The sequence below is a fragment of the Nyctereutes procyonoides genome, unplaced genomic scaffold, assembly GCF_905146905.1.
Source record: "Nyctereutes procyonoides isolate TBG_1078 unplaced genomic scaffold, NYPRO_anot_genome, whole genome shotgun sequence".
Taxonomy (NCBI): domain Eukaryota; kingdom Metazoa; phylum Chordata; class Mammalia; order Carnivora; family Canidae; genus Nyctereutes; species Nyctereutes procyonoides.
The window spans coordinates 19727722-19744071 of NW_026575125.1; positions in this window are offsets into that span (position 1 = coordinate 19727722).

Genomic DNA, 16350 nt, shown 5'->3' on the forward strand with positions numbered 1-16350 from the left:
TACCAAAAACAAAATGACAAAACCACTGGAATATATTCTCACCAAGTTATAAAATCCATGTTAAAATATTAGTAAATTGGGCCACCTGGGTGGCTCAGTCAGTCAAGTGTCTGCCTTTGGCTCAGGTCATGATCCCAGGGTCTTGGGATCGAGCCTCTCATTGGGCTCTCTGCTCAGCAAGGAGCCTGCTGCTCCCCCTGGTTGTGCACGTGCACTCTCTCTGTCAAATAAAATCTAAATAAATAAAATTATTAGTAAATTAGGTCCAGTAATAAATTAAAAGAATAACCTGGAAATTACAGAGATTGAAAGAGAAAAGCATACCTTGAAGATGTATTTAATATAGTCCACAATAACTTTTTAAATGTAGGTAATGTAGAGAAGGAAACTTGATGTCATGTGCTTAGCAGAGAACTATCTGCATCATGGTTTTGAATGATGAAATACTGGAGCACAGTAACATCCCTCCAAGATGCCGTAGGTGTGGTAAAAAGTTTGAGTTGGGTAAAAATGTGGAGTTGTGAGGTTAATGAAGTAATAAGTAGAGTAAAATTCAGGATGGGAAGCAGTTATTAGTTGCATGACACTGGAATTCATGTGATTGTTTCTCTATTCTCATTAAGGTCTGCAGCAAGTCAAGAATGTCAGCTACCACTTCAGTTCTACAACAGTGTTCTCTGGGGCTTAGCAGATGAGGTACAGATATTGGGAATGGAAGCAATAGAACATTATTTACAAGGTATAAGATTGTCTAGAAAATACAACCTAGAAACTGAAAAACATGAACTGCTAAGAGTTCAGTGAGGTGAAAGGGTTCAAGATAAACATGCAAAAATTATTAGTTTATTAAATAATTTACTAATTAGTTTACACCCCCCCCACATACAGATCAGAAAATACAGTTGGTATAAACTATCCAGGTATAAATTTAACAAGACTGCAAGATCTTTATGAATAAAACAAAAGAAGGAGATAGAAATGAGAAAATAGGCAATATTCCTGTATGGTAATACTCAATATTGTATAGATGGCTGCCATTTTTTGCTATAAATTCAGTGTAATCTGAATAAAAATTTCAGTAAGACTTTAAAGAACTTGTTCAGCTGATAAAGATTTAGAAAATAAATTCACAAAAGTAGTAAGTAAACTTTTAGAAACATTATAATGGGAGAGTTGACTTACGATGTTTTAGAATATAGAAAGCTATAATACAAGAAGTGTGGTATTGATGCAGAAATTGATCATTGAAACAAACTTAACAACCATATATAAAATTTTAATAATATATGCTATAGGCTGCATTTTATGTCTGTGAGGAAAAGGAAAGAGTCCAAATGGCTAACCATTTGGAGATTAAAGATCTTTTACTTAAAATCTTATTTAAGATTTCATTTTATTGAGACAAAATTCGGAACAAATAAAAAGTAAGAATTTTAATCATTTGTATGAGGAGTGCAAAACAAACCCAAAAGGTGTAAAGGAGAAGTTAACAGATCTGATGTCTAAAAGCTCAGAATGAGGCCAAAGATATCACAGATGTAAAAGATGATAGATTGAGAGAAAATATTTATGACTTACATGACATGTGAAAGTTTAATATTCCTAGAACAAATCAGTAAGATGAAAAAGCAGAAATGGAATAAAATATTTATTGCATCCCATTCAGTGGGCTAAGGACCAGCAGGAAGAGAGCTCATGTTGATTCATGAGCATACTGATTTGACCTGGGTGAAGACTGCAGTTAGTGACAGTCAAGTGATCCCACAGGCAGGAGCAGATGTGACATCTCCATGGAGTTCTCTCTGTGCCTCAGACTTAACAGGGAGGAGCTGTGCTACTGCCCAGTGACTTTCTTGTAAGGTCGGTCCTTGCTGGATTAGAGAAAATGAGTTTTGTCCTGGGCCACTGTACTTTTTTATTTTTTATTTTTTTAAGATTTTCTTTATTTTAGAAAGAGAGCATGTGAGAACAGGAAGAGGGGCAGAGGGAGGGCAAGAGAGAATCTCAAGCAGACTGGGTGCTGAGCTCCAAGCCCAGTGTGGGCCTTGATCTGGGCCTTGATCTCACGACTTTGAGATCACGACCAGAGCCAAAACCAAGTGTTAGACACTCAACCAACTGAGCCACTTGGGTGCCCTCTGGGCCATTGCACTTTTATACTCAGGGATTGTGTTACTGTTTGGGAAGAATTTAGACAAATAGTTAATGCTTTCATTTAAGAGAATGTTTACAAATATTGGGCATCAGGGACATAACATTGCATTCTAGGGGGATGGAGCACTGCTGTTAAACAATATGTCTGACTTCAGCTTTTGGCCGCAGGGAAAGTCCATCTTGCAAATATGTATGGGCTATTTGTACAAGAAATACAAAAATACCCAGTACGTATTTGTAAAGTGCTGAGCCTGTCTGGTAATAAGAAATGTGAAAACAATGGGATTCATTTTCACTTATTAAAATTTGTAAAAATTGTGTCAACTATACTAAAAAAATTTGGCAAAAGTTGAAAAGATTTATAGCAAACAGTGTTGGTGAGGCTATATTGTTGGGAAGTATAAACTGGAATGTTCTTTGAAGAGGACTGTGATTTTATCTATCCAGATTTAAAATATCTCATCCTTTGACCCAGAATTCCTTATCTGGGAACACATCATAAATATTTGCTCATGTTCACAAAGATCTATATAGGATGTTTATTTCAGCATTGTTTATTATAGCAACAGTTGTAAGACACCTAAATGTTAGAAGGGAGTGATTGAATACATTTTGTGGTACATTTACTCTATTATTAATTAAAACTATAAGCCATCTTTGATTCAGCCCTGGTTAAAATTGAAGGTGAAAATCTTGGTCCTAAAAGTGTTTTATGAAAACCCCTACGAGGAAGTAATGTCTTTGACTTAAAGTACTTTGAGAATTCATAAAGCACTATTGATTGTTGTTCGCTTCAGCAGAAAGAATGGTGTCAAAGGAATAAGCTTTATGTCAGCATTAGCATTGATTCTGTTAGAATCACAAGTTTATAGAAAAAGCCAAGGCCAGCAAGTGAATTCATGCTACTTACATAGTAGTGAAATTATACATTAAAGTTGACCACTGTCAGACTGGTTTATTTTTTACAATCTATATTCTTACAATAAATACTTTCTAATAAATATAATTTCCTATTACATGCATACAGTAATTCTCTCAACAAACATAAAAACTTAGCAAGAATCATAACTCCGAAAGAGTTAACAATAAGTCCTTTATAGATAATATGTACATCAAGAATGTCACAGCAGGAGCTTCACCTAACCAGGAACACATTTTAGTGATGGCAAGATAACTGAATATGTGTAGCTCGAACGCAAATAAGACCTTTATCCCTTGAGAATCATCTTCAACCTTCTCCAAAGGATTGTAAAACTACAAGAAAACCCATTAGTCCAGTGGTTTGTATTCTCAAACTCCTTCAACAATATTTTGCACTAATTCAACAATCTTTTGTCTTAAAGTTTTTTATCACCTACTATTATGATTCATGGTCTATTTTTCTTTTTTCAAAAGACCATTTCTTGAGTTTTTGGGTCTCTTGTTTTTATTTCATTGACTTCTTACCTTTATTATTTTCTTTCTTTTACTTTCTTTGGATTTATTGTCCTGTTTTTTTACTAAGTACTTAATTTTCTTTTCAGTCTTTTTCATTTCTAATATAAATATTGAAGGCCAAACACTTCCTTGGGACTTCCATAGCAGAATCAAACAGGGTTTTATTCATTTATTTAGATACAATCTACATTCAATAAAATGCACAAATCTTGAGTGTTTGGTTTGATGAGTTTTGGTTATTTTATACAACCATGTATCTATCAGCCCAAATAAGATATAGAACCTTCCCATCAGTCCAGAAAATTCCTCATGCACCTGCAATATGTAGTCTTTTAGCACCTGAATTCTTCCACATAAGATGTTTTTGAGATTCATCTATGTTGTAACCTGTATCAGTAGTTTCTTTTTATTGCTGAATAATATTCTGCTATAAAGGCACACCATATTTTGTTTATGCATTCACCAGTTGATAGACATTTGGATTGTTTCCACTTTTTGGCTATTAAGAATAATGCTTCAGTGAACATTAGCATCCAAATTTGTGTAGACCCGTTTTCATTTCTCTTGAGTAGAGTCCTAGGAATGAAATAAATGTTAGGTTGTATGATAAGCCTATGTTCCACTTTTTAAGAGCCTTCTAAACCATTTTCCAAAGGAGCTATACCATTTTATATTCCCATCAGCAATATGTGAAGATTCCAGTTTTTCCACATCCTTCCCAACACCTGGTACTATCTCTCTCACTCTCTCTCTCTTTTTTTAAATTTAATTTTATTTATTTATTCATGAAAGACACAGAGAGAGGCAGAGACATAGGCAGAGGGAGATGCAGGCTCCCTACGGGGAGCCCGATGCAGGACTCGATCCCAGGGCCCCGGGATCACACCCTGAGTCGAAGGCAGGTGTTCAACCACTGAGCCACCCAAGCATCCCTCTCTCTCTTTTTATTATAATCATTTTAGTGGATATATAGTGCTATCTAATTGGCTTTTTGATTTTTATTTTCCTAATGACAGCATCTTTTCATGTGCTTATGAAATGATATTCAAATATTTTGCCAATTTTTTGGCTGGATTATTCTGTTACTGAGTTGCAGAAGTTCTTTATATATTCTCAATACAAACCTCTTATTAGCTACATGGTTTGCAAATATTTTCTCCTGTGGCTTGTCTTTATTTTCTCATTGGTGTCTTTTGAAGTGCAGTTTTCATGATGAAGTCCAATTTATCTTTTTTTTCTTTTATGGATTATACTTTTGGGGTTCTATCTCAGAACTCTGCCTACTCCAAGGTCACAAATATTTTCTTTGTTGCAGAAGTTTTATAGTTTTGGTTTCTACATCTAGGTCTGTGACTATTTGGAGTTATTTTTTTTTTTGTTACAAAAACGTTTATTTCTTAAAATTTTAATTCCAGTATAGTTAATATACAGTGTTACATATTAGTTTCAGGTATACAATACAGTGATTCAACACTTCCATACAACACCCAGTGCTCATCACAAGTGCCCTACTTAATCCCCATCACCTGTTTCACCCATCATCCATACCTACTCCCCTCTGGTAACGATCAGTTTGTTCTCTATAATTAAGAGTACCTTTCCTGGGCACCTGGGTGGCTCAGTGGCTGACCATCTGCCTTCAGCTCAGGTCATGACCCAGGGTCCTGGGATCGAGTCCCCACAGGGAGCCTGCTTTTCCCTCTGCCTGTGTGTCTGCCTCTCTCTGTGTGTCTCTCATGAATAAATAAATAAAATCTTAAAAAAAAGAGTACCTTTCTTGATTTGCCACCCCTTTTCCCTTTGTTCATTTATTTCTAAAATTCCACATGAGTGAAATCATATGGTATTTGTCTTTCTCTGACTTACTTTGTGTAGCATAATACTGTCTAGCTCCATCTGTGTTGTTGCAAATGGCAAAATTTCATTCTTTTTTATGGCTGAATAATGTTCCATTGTGTATCTATGCCACATCTTTATCCATTCATCTGTTGGTGGACACTTGGGCTGCTTCTGTAATTTGGCTATTGTAAATAATGCTGCAATAAACATAAGGATGTGTGTAACCCCTCAAATCTGTACTTTTGTATCCTTTGGGTAAATACCTAGTAATGCAATTGCTAGGTCGTAGGGTAGTTCTCTCTCTCTCTCTCTCTTTTTTTTTAACATTTTGAGGAACCTCCATACTGTTTTCCATAATGGCTGCACCTTTTGCATTCCCATCAACAGTGCAAGAAGGTTCCTTTTTCTCCATATCCTCACCAACATTTGTTTCTTGTGTTTTTTTTTTTATTTTAGCCATTCTGACAGGTGTGAGGTGATATCTCATTGACTTTTTTAAAAAAAGATTGTATTTATTTATTTGAGAGAGAACACGAGATGGGGGAGGGTCAGAGGGAGAAGCAGACTCCTGCTGAGCAGGGAGCCTAATGTGAAGCTCAATCCTGGGACTCCAGAATCATGACCAGAGCCAAAGGCAGACACTTAACGGACTGGACCACCCAGGAGCCCCTGTCTTGGCACTTGTATCAAAAATATTTGACATAGATGTGAAGATTAATTTATTGAATTCTATTGATCTATATGCCACATTCTCTTGATTATTATGGCTTTATAGTAAGTTTTAAATTGGGTAATAAAATCCTCCCCCCAATTTTTTTTCCAAATTCTTTGGACTATTCTAAATCCTTTGAATTTCCATATAGGTTTTAGGTTCAGCTTGTCAATTTCTAAAAAAAAAAAAAACCTCCTGGGGCATCCCAGGTGGCTCAGCGGTTTAGCTACACCTTCAGCCCAGGGTGTGATCCTGGAGACTCGGAATCCAGTCCCACGTCAGGCTCCCTGCATGGAGCCTGCTTCTCCCTCTGCTTATGTCTCTGCCTCTCTCTCTGCATCTCTGTGTCTCTCATGGATAAATAAATAAAATCTTAAAAAAAAAAGCCTCCTGAAATTTTGATACAGATTGTATTAAATTTATAGATGCAGTTTGGAAGGGATTACCATTTGACAATGTGGTTCTTCCAGTTCATAAATATGGAATGTCTTTCTATTTATTTAGATTTTCTTTTAATTTCTTTCAGTAATATTTTGTTAGTTCTCAGCATACAAGTCTTGCACGTTTTTGTTAAATTTATTTATTGTTAAAATTATTTATTTTTAAAGAGTTGGGTCCTTTTTTTTTTTTTAAAGATTTTACTTATTTATTTGACAGAGCACAAGTAGAGGAGCAGGAGGAAGAGGGAGAGAGAAAGCAGACAGAGGGAGAAGGGGAAGCAGACACCCCACTGAACAGGGAGCCTGATGCGAGGCTCAATCCCAGGACCCTGGGATCAAGACCTGAGCTGAAGGCAGACACTTAACCTTCTGAGCCACCCAGGCACCCCTAAGTAGTTATTTTTGATGCTACTGTGAATAGAATTGTTTTCTTAATTTCATTTTTGGATTGTTTGCTGCTCACATATAAAAATATAGTTGATTTTCATATATTGATCATACATCCTGTGGCCTTGACAAACTAGTTTGTTACTGCTAATCATTTTTGTGTGTGTGAATTCCTTGGTATTTTCTGTATATAAGATCATGTCACCTGCAAATAAAGACAGTTTTACATCTTCCTTTCCAATTTGGTTGCCTTTAACCTTTCTATTCTTTATTATACTGGATAATACCTCCAGAACAATGTTCACCAAAAGTGGCAATAGCAAAGACATCTTTGTCTTCTTCCTAATTTTAAGAGAGAAAGCATTCAGTCTGTTACTACAAACTATGATGTTAACTGTAGATTTTTAGGTTGAGGAAGTTCCTTTCCAATTCTTTGTTTGCTGAGAGTTTTTATCTTGGATGGGTGATGATTCTGTGAGATTTTTTTTCTACATCTATAAAGATAAAGTTTTTTTCATTATTCTTTATAAGCACAGTATATTACATTAATTGATTTTTGGTTGTTAGATCAACCCTGTATTCCCAGGATAAATCACAGCATATGATCCCTTTTAATATATTGCTTAATTCAGTTGGTTTATACTTAATTATTTAATGTGTGGGCAGAAAATTGTTCATGTAATTCCTTTTAATCCTTTAAAATTTAAATTTCTGTAGCATGGATAGTGCTGTCTTCTATTTCATTCCTGATTTTGGTTATTCATTTCTTCTCTCTCTCTCTCTTTCTCTCTCTCTCTCTCTCTCTCTCTCGTGTGTGTGTGTGTGGTCAGTCCAGCTAAAAACTTGTCAGTTTTATTGATTTTTTTCAAAGAACCAACTTTTAATTTCTTTGATTTTATTGTTTTTCTGTTTAGTGTTCCATTAATTTCAGTTCTAATCTTTATTATTTCTTTACTTGCTTTGGGTATAGTTTGCACTTCTTTTTCTAGTTTCTTGAAGTAGAAGTGTAGGTTATTGATTTTGTATCTTTTTTTCCTTTTTTTTAAGATTTTATTTATTCATTCATGAGAGACACAGAGAGAGACAGGCAGAGACACAGGCAGAGAGAAAGAGAAGCAGGCTTCATGCAGGAAGCCCGACATGGGACTCGATCCCAGGTCTCCAGGATCACGACCTGGACTGAAGGCGGCTCTAAACCGCTGAGCCACCTGGGCTGCCCTGTATCTTCTTTTATATAGATATTTAAAGCTACAAATTTGGGACGCCTGAGTGGCTCAGTGGTCGAATGTCTGCCTTTGGCTTAGGGCGTAATCCCAGAGTCCTGGGATAGAGTCCCACATTGGGCTTCCTGCAATGGAGCCTGCTTCTCCCTCTGCCTGTGTCTCTGCCTCTCTCTCTCTCTCTCTCTCTCTCTCTCTGTGTGTGTGTGTGTGTCTCATGAATAAATAAATCTTTTTAAAAATTAAAAAATAAAGCTAAAAATTTCCCTCCAAGCACCATTTTCTCTATATCCTATCCTGTTTTTATTTTTTTTAATTTTTAAAAAGATTTTATTTATTGATTTATTGTGAAAGAGAGAGCATGGATGCCTGTGCCAGAGGGAAGGGCAGAGGGGAATTTCAAGCAGACTCCCTGCTAAGCCTGAATAGGGCTCAATCTCATGACCTGATCATGGCCTGAGCCAAAACCTAGTCAGGCGCTTAACCAGCTGAGCCACCCAGGTGCCCCTCCCACCGTGTTTTTAAAATTAAACTGTTAAAAATTTTATTTATTTATTTATTTATTTATTTATTTATTTATTTATTTATTTATTTTAGAGAGAGAGAGAGAGAGAGAGAGAACACAAGTGTGGGGGAGAGGGATAGAGGGAGAGCGTGAGAAAGCCCCAAGCCGACTCCATGCTGAGCACAGAGCCCTATGTGGGGCAGGATTGCATAACCCTGAGATCATGATCTGAGATGAAACCAAGAGTCAGATGCTTAACTAACTTCACCACCCAGACACACATCAAAACTAAACTTTTTATTATGAGAGAATTGTGAATTCACATGCTATTATTTCTAAGAAATGGCACACAAATCCCTTGTACCCTTTTTACAGTGTCCTCTGCTGGTAATATCTTATAAAACTATATATAGTAGCATGTCACAACCAAGATACTGACATTGATATGGTCAAGATACAGTACTTTTCCATCATTAAAGATCCCTTGTGGGATCCCTGGGTGGCGCAGCGGTTTGGCGCCTGCCTTTGGCCCAGGGCGCGATCCTGGAGACCCAGGATCGAATCCCACATCGGGCTCCCGGTGCATGGAGCCTGCTTCTCCCTCTGCCTGTGTCTCTGCCTCTCTCTCTCTGTGACTATCATAAATAAATAAAAATTTAAAAAAAAAAAAAAGATCCCTTGTGTTGCCCTCATGTAGCTACACCTGCTTTCCTCTTGCCCACCTCCTCACCCCTGCTTCCCCTCAGTCTTTACTTAACCCCCTGGCAACTGTTAATCTGTTCTCTATTTCCATAATTTTGTTATTTCAAAAATGTTATATAAACAGAATCATACTTTCATAGTTCATTCCTTTTTATTACTAAATCATATTCCTTGGTATGGATATACCATATAGTTTGTTTAACCATTCACCCATTGATGGACATCTGGGTTGTTTCCAGTTATTGCTTATTACAATTAAAGTTGCTGTAAACATTCATGGAATGTCTTTTTTAATTTTTTTAAATTTTTATTTATTTATGATAGTCACATAGAATGAGAGAGAGAGAGAGAGGCAGAGACACAGGCAGAGGGAGAAGCAGGCTCCATGCACCGGGAGCCCGACGTGGGACTCGATCCCGGGTCCCCAGGATCGCGCCCTGGGCCAAAGGCAGGCGCCAAACCGCTGCGCCACCCAGGGATCCCCATGGAATGTCTTTATGTGAACCAAAGTTTTTAGTTCTCCAGAGTTAATGCCTAGGAGTGCAGTTGCTGAGTAGTGTGGTAATTACATGTTGAGTTTTTCGAGAAACTGCCAAGTGGTTTTCCAGAATGGCTGTACTAATTTTACATTCCTATCAGCAGTATATCTACTTTTTCCATATCCTTGCCAGATGATGTCACTGTTTTTTATTTTAGCTATACTGTTAGGTGTGTAGTGATATCTCATTGTGGTTTTAATTTACATCTGTAATGGCTAATGATAATTAAACATCTGTTTGTGGGCTTATTTGCCATCTGTATATCCTCTTTGGTGAAATGTCTGTTTATGTAATTTCCTCATATTATAATATTTGCTTTTTCACAATTGAGTTTTGAGATACTAATCCTTTGTCAGATCAATGCGATTTGCAGATATTTTCTCCTAGTTGTAGCTTGACTTTTAATCTTCCAAATACGGTCTTGCACACAGAAGAATTTTACATTTTGGTGAAGTTCAACTTGTCCATTTTTCCCTGTATGGTGCTTTTGGTGTTAAGCCTAAGAATACTTCACCCTTCCTTGGTCCTGAAGATTTTCTCATATGTTTTCTTCCTGAAAATTTTATAGTTTTATGTTTTACACTTAAGTACACAATTTATTTTGCATTGATTTCTGTATGCGTTGTGAGGTTTGGATTGAGATTCATTTTTTGGACTACGATTTTTTTTTTTTGATCCAGCACCATTTGACAAAAGGGCTCTCCTTCCATTGAATTACTTTTTGCACCTTTGTCAGAAGTCAGTTGGAAAAAAAAAAAGTCAGTTGGGCATATTTGTGTGAGTTTGTTTCTGGGTTCTCTAATCTCTTCATTAATCTTTATAGATTTCCCTGCAAATATCACATAATCTGGATTACTATAGCTATATAATAAATCATGAAATCAGGTATAGTGATTTCTTCCACTTTACTCTTTTTTTCAAAATTAATTTAGCTAATCTAGTTCCTTTGTCTTTCCATATAAATTTTAGGATAAGAAAAAAAATTTTAGGATAAGCTTGTCTATATAAAAATATTGCTGGGATTTTGATAGGAATTTCATTAAACATGTATATGAATTGGGTGAGAATTGATATCTTTTTTATATTGAGTCTTCCAGTTAATGAACACAGAATATTTCTCCATTTATTTAGAAATTCTTGTATTTCTTTCATCAGTGTTTTGTGGTTTTCAGCATGTAAGTCCTATACATATTTTGTTAGATTTACATTTGTTTCATTTTTTGACTGATTGTAAATTGTATTTTAAAATTTGATGTCCTTGGGTTCATACAGTTGATTTTATATGTTTATCTTCATATCCTGCAACCTTGCTGAACTAATTCTTTTATAGGTTTTTCTCACATACACATTAATTTCATCCACAAATAGGGACAGTTTTATTTCTTTTTTTCCAATCAAGATGCTTTTCCCCCCTTTTTTTTGCTTTGCTGCCCTAGCTATAACTTCCACTACCATGTTGAATTAGGTGATGAGAGTAGACATCGTTTCCTTGTTCTTGTTTTTAGGAGGAAAGTAGTCTTTCACCAATAAGTATAATGTTGGTTGTAAGGGTTTTTTTTTTTTTTTTGTAGATTTTAAAAATCAAGTTGAAGTAACTGCTCCTAGTTTTCTGCGAATTCTTGTTGGGAATAAGTGTTGAATTTTGTCAAATGCTTTATCTGCATCAGTTGATATGCTTATGTGATATTTTTTTCTTCTTTAGCTTGTCAGTGTGGGTTTTGAATATTTAACTAGATTTGTATTCAGAGAATAAACTTCATTTGGTTATGATTCTTTTAAGAAAAAATTATTGTTGTAAAATACACATAGCATAAAATTTACCATTTTAGTCTTTTGAAAGCATTCAATTGTCACTAAGTACATTCACAGTGTTGTGCAACCATCACCACTATCTAATTCCAGAACATTTTCATCACCCCAAAAGGGAAACTTATACTCGTTAAGCAATCATTCCACAGTCCCATTCCCCTCAGCCCCTGTCAACCATTAATCTGTTTTTTGTTTCTTTGAATTTGCCAATTCTGCATATTTCATATCAATGGAATTATACAATGTGTGGCCTTTTGTGTCTGGTTTCTTTCACTTAGCATAATGTTTTCAAGGTTCATCCATGTCATAGCATGTGTCAATACTTTTTTCCTTTCTGTGACTGAATAATATGCCACATTTTGTTTATGCATTCATTTGTTGGTGGACATTTGGGTTGTTTCCATTTTTTGGCTATTGCAAATAGTGGTGTTATGAACACACAAGTTTTTATTTAAACACCTGTTTTCAGTTCTTTGGGGTATATACCTAGAAGTGAAATTAGTGGGTCATATGGCAATTCATTGTTTTAACTTTTTAAAAAATATGTGTTAATTTATTTATTCATGAGAGACACACAGAGAGAGGCAGACATATAGGCAGAGGGAGGAGCAGGCTCCGTGTGGGGAGCCCGATGCAAGACTCCATCCCAGGGTCTCGGGATCATGACCTGAGCCAAAAGCAGATGCTCAGCAACTGAGCCACCCAAGCGTCCCTTGTTTTAACCTTTAAAGTTTCTTTCTTTCTTAATTTTTTTTTTTTTAGAGAGGGAGAGGGGAGAAAAAGGGGAGGGACAGAGGGAAGAGGAGAAAGAATCTTAAGCAGGCTCCACACTCAGTTCAGAGCCTGACACAGGGCTTAATCTCACAACTCTGAGATCACAACCTGAGCCAAAATCAAGAGTTGGATGCTTAACTGACTTAGCCACTCAGGTGCCCCTCAGTGTTTTAACTTTTGTAGGAACTGCCGAACTCTTTTCCAAAGTAGCTACACGGGGGTGCCTGACTGGCTCAGTTGGTTAAGTGTTTGCCTTTGGGTCAGGTCATGAACTCAGTTGTCCTGGGATTGAGCCCCACATGTCTCCCTGCTCAGTAGAGTCTACCTCTCCCTTTCCTTCTGCCCTTCTCCCTGCTTGTGCTCTCTCATGTGCTCTCCCAAGTAAAGAATGAATGAATGAATAAATAAATAAATAAAATCTAAAAAAAATTAGCTAAGCCATTTTACTTTCATACATCAGAAATGTATGAAGATTCCAGTTTCTTTGTATTCTCATCAATACTTATACATTTTTAAAAATGTATTCATGAGAAACACAGAGAGGAGAGAGAGGCAGAGACACAGGCAGAGGGAGAAGCAGGCTCCATGCAGGGATCCTGACGCGGGACTTGATCCCGGGTCTCCAGGATCATGCCCTGGGCCGAAGGTGGCACTAAACCACTGAGCCACCCAGGCTGCCCAATACTTATACATTTTGTTGCTGTTTTTGTTACGGCCATCCAAGTGGGTGTAAAAAATATATATATTCTAGATACTAGAACCCATACAGTTCTTTTTATATATTGCTGAAATATTTGCTAAAGATTTTACATCTACCTTCATGAGGGATATTGGCTGTAGTTTTAATATTTTGTATTGTCTCTGATTTTGGTCAGGGAAGTGCTAGCTTCAAAATGAATTGGGAAGTGTTCCCTCTTCTGTTTTCTGGAAAAGATTATATGTAATTGTTGGTAATTCTTTAAAAGTTTGGCATAATTCTCCAGTGGAAGCCATCTGGGCCTGGAGATTTCTTTTTGGGAGGATTTTTAAGATTAAAAAATTCAATTTTCTTAATAATCATAGGGTTATTCAAATTACATATTTCATATTGGATACATTGTGGAAGTTTGTGTTTTTCAAGGAATTGGTGCATTTCATCTTAGTTGTCAAGTTTTTATATGTAGAATTGTTTGTAGTACTTACTCCCTTAGTATCCTTTCTATGTCTGCAGGGTCCATAGTGATACTTCTTGTTTCTTTCCTGATAGTGGTAGTTTGTGTTCTCTCTCTCCCCATCTCAGGTGATTTCTAAAATATTGAAATGGTTGTTTTTGTCAATTTTATCCAACTTTATTGTTACTTTTCAGGAACATAATTTTCCTTCCATCTTCTCTGAAAATTTTGCCTCCGCTATGTAGTTTTTTTTTTTAATGGATTTTTTTCAAGGTTGGGAAGTTCCCCATTCTAATTATCTTAGGGGTTTTAATTTTGTTTCGTTTTAAACAATGAATAAATGCTCATCATCTTTTCTGTATCTTGTGTGATGATTATATTTTTCCTTTAATCTATAAAATATTACATTGCTAGATTTTCTGATGTTGAACTCGATGCATTCTTCAAAACGTTCTACTTGATTGTGTCAAGTTATTTTTTTAATACGGTGCTTAAGTTAACGGTTGTTATTTTATTTAGAAGATTTGCATACATACTAATAAGTGAGATTGATTAAAATGTTACTTTCTTTTACGATTTAGTGAGTTTGTTATGAAGTTTGAGCTGAGTAACTTTTACACTTCTATTTTTTGAAATATATTGTTTAATATAGAAAGATTTTCTTTGGAAGATTTGATACATTTTTCAGTAAAACCATGGGATTAATATTTTTCATATGAGCAACATTTGATTATCAGTTCCTATATTTCTTATATTTCTCTTGAAATCTTTCCATATGTCTTAGTTTTCAGGTGGACTGGAATGAAGTTGTCCATTGTATTCTCATATGTTATTAAAAATTTCTGCTCTTGGGGACAGCTGAGTGGCTCAGGGCATGATGCTGGAGTCCTGGGATCGAGTCCCACATCGGGCTCCTGCGTGGAGCCTGCTTCTTCTCCCTCTGCCTATGTCTCTCTCATGAATAAATGAAATCTTTAAAAAAAATTTCTGCTCTTATTTTTTATTATATATATATTTTTCTGTTCCAAATATTCTCTACCTCTGTCTCTCATTGTCTCTCTTTTTCTCCTAGTTTTCTGACAGTCAGACTTGCTGGAGTTTTTTCTGTTTTAGTAGTTTTGTCAGAGAACACCATTTTTTTTAAGATTTTTATTTATTCATGAGAGACACACAGCAGTATGTGTGTAAGTTTTTGCATGGACATACGTTTTCATTTCTCTTCAGTATAAACTTAGGAAGAGAATTATTGGGTCATATGGTAACTTTCTATTTAATCATTTGAAAAACTGCCAGACTGTATTTCAAAGTGGCTGCATCATTTTAATTCCCACCAGCAGTATGTTAGGGTTCCTGTTTCTCCACATCTCACCAAAACCTGTTGCTATGGCCTTTTTTCTCTTTTGGCTGTATTCTTTTTTAGTTGACAGTGTTTACAACAGGTTTAAAAAAAAACTTAAAGTTCATGATTTATATTAGGATTCACTTTTGTATTGTATATTCTCTGGGTTTTGATAGTTGTATAATTACATATATTCACCATTACACTATCATACAAAATCGTTTCAGTGCCCTCAAAATTGCCTTGCCCTACCTACTCATACCTCCCTTTCTTCCTGCTGTTAAACTCCTGAGAACCACTGTTCTTTTTTATTGTCTCCATAGTTTTGCCTTTTCCAGAATGTCATATGGGTGGAATTATACAGTATGTAGCTTTTTCAGGTTGGCTTCCTTAACTCAGCAATATGCATTTAAAATGTTTCAGTGTCTTCCTGGCTTGATATCTCATTTCTTTTTATCACTGAATAATATTCCATTATATGAATGTACCACTGTTTGTCTGATAAAACAGCTTAATTGTTTCCAATTCCGGCAGTTAGGATTAAAGCTGTAATAAATATCTGTGGGCAGACTTTGTGTGGACATAAGTTTTCAATTCATTTGAGTAAACACTAAGGACAGTGATTGCAGGATCATACGGTAAGAGTATGTTTAATTTTGTATGAAATGGCCAAACTGTCTTCCAAAGTGGCTGTACATTTTGCATTTTCACCAGTAATGAATGACAGTTCTGCTTGCTTATTATGACTTTTTGATTCTAGGCATCCTGGTGTGTGTGAAGTGGTATCTCATTATTGTTTTGATTTGCATTTCCCTGATGGCTAATGGTGCCAAACATCTTTTTGTGTGTTTATTGGCTATTTGTACATCTTCCTTGGAGATATGTGTATTCAGATCCTTGACTCATTTTTACAATTGAATTGTCTTTCTATTACTGTGTTGTAAGAATTCTTTGTATATTCTGGATACAAATCTCAGATTTATGGTTGGCAAATGTGTTCTCCCATTCTCTGGGTTTTCTGTGCACTTTCTTGATGATGTCTTTTGAAGCCCAAGAGTTTTTCATTTTGATAAAGTCCAGTATGTCTGTTTTCCTTTGTTGCTGGCGCTATTGGTATTATAACTAAGAATCCTTTGCAAAATTATGATTTTCTCATAAACCCATAAATTATTTAGTAACTTTTTGTTGTTCTTTTTAAAAAAGATTTACTTATTTGAGAGAGAGAACACAAACAGGAGGAGTAGCAGAGGGGGAGGGAGAAGCAGGCTCCCCAATGAGCAGGGAGCCCAATGTGGGGCTTGATCCCAGGACCCCAAGATCATGACCCGAGCTGAAGGCAGAT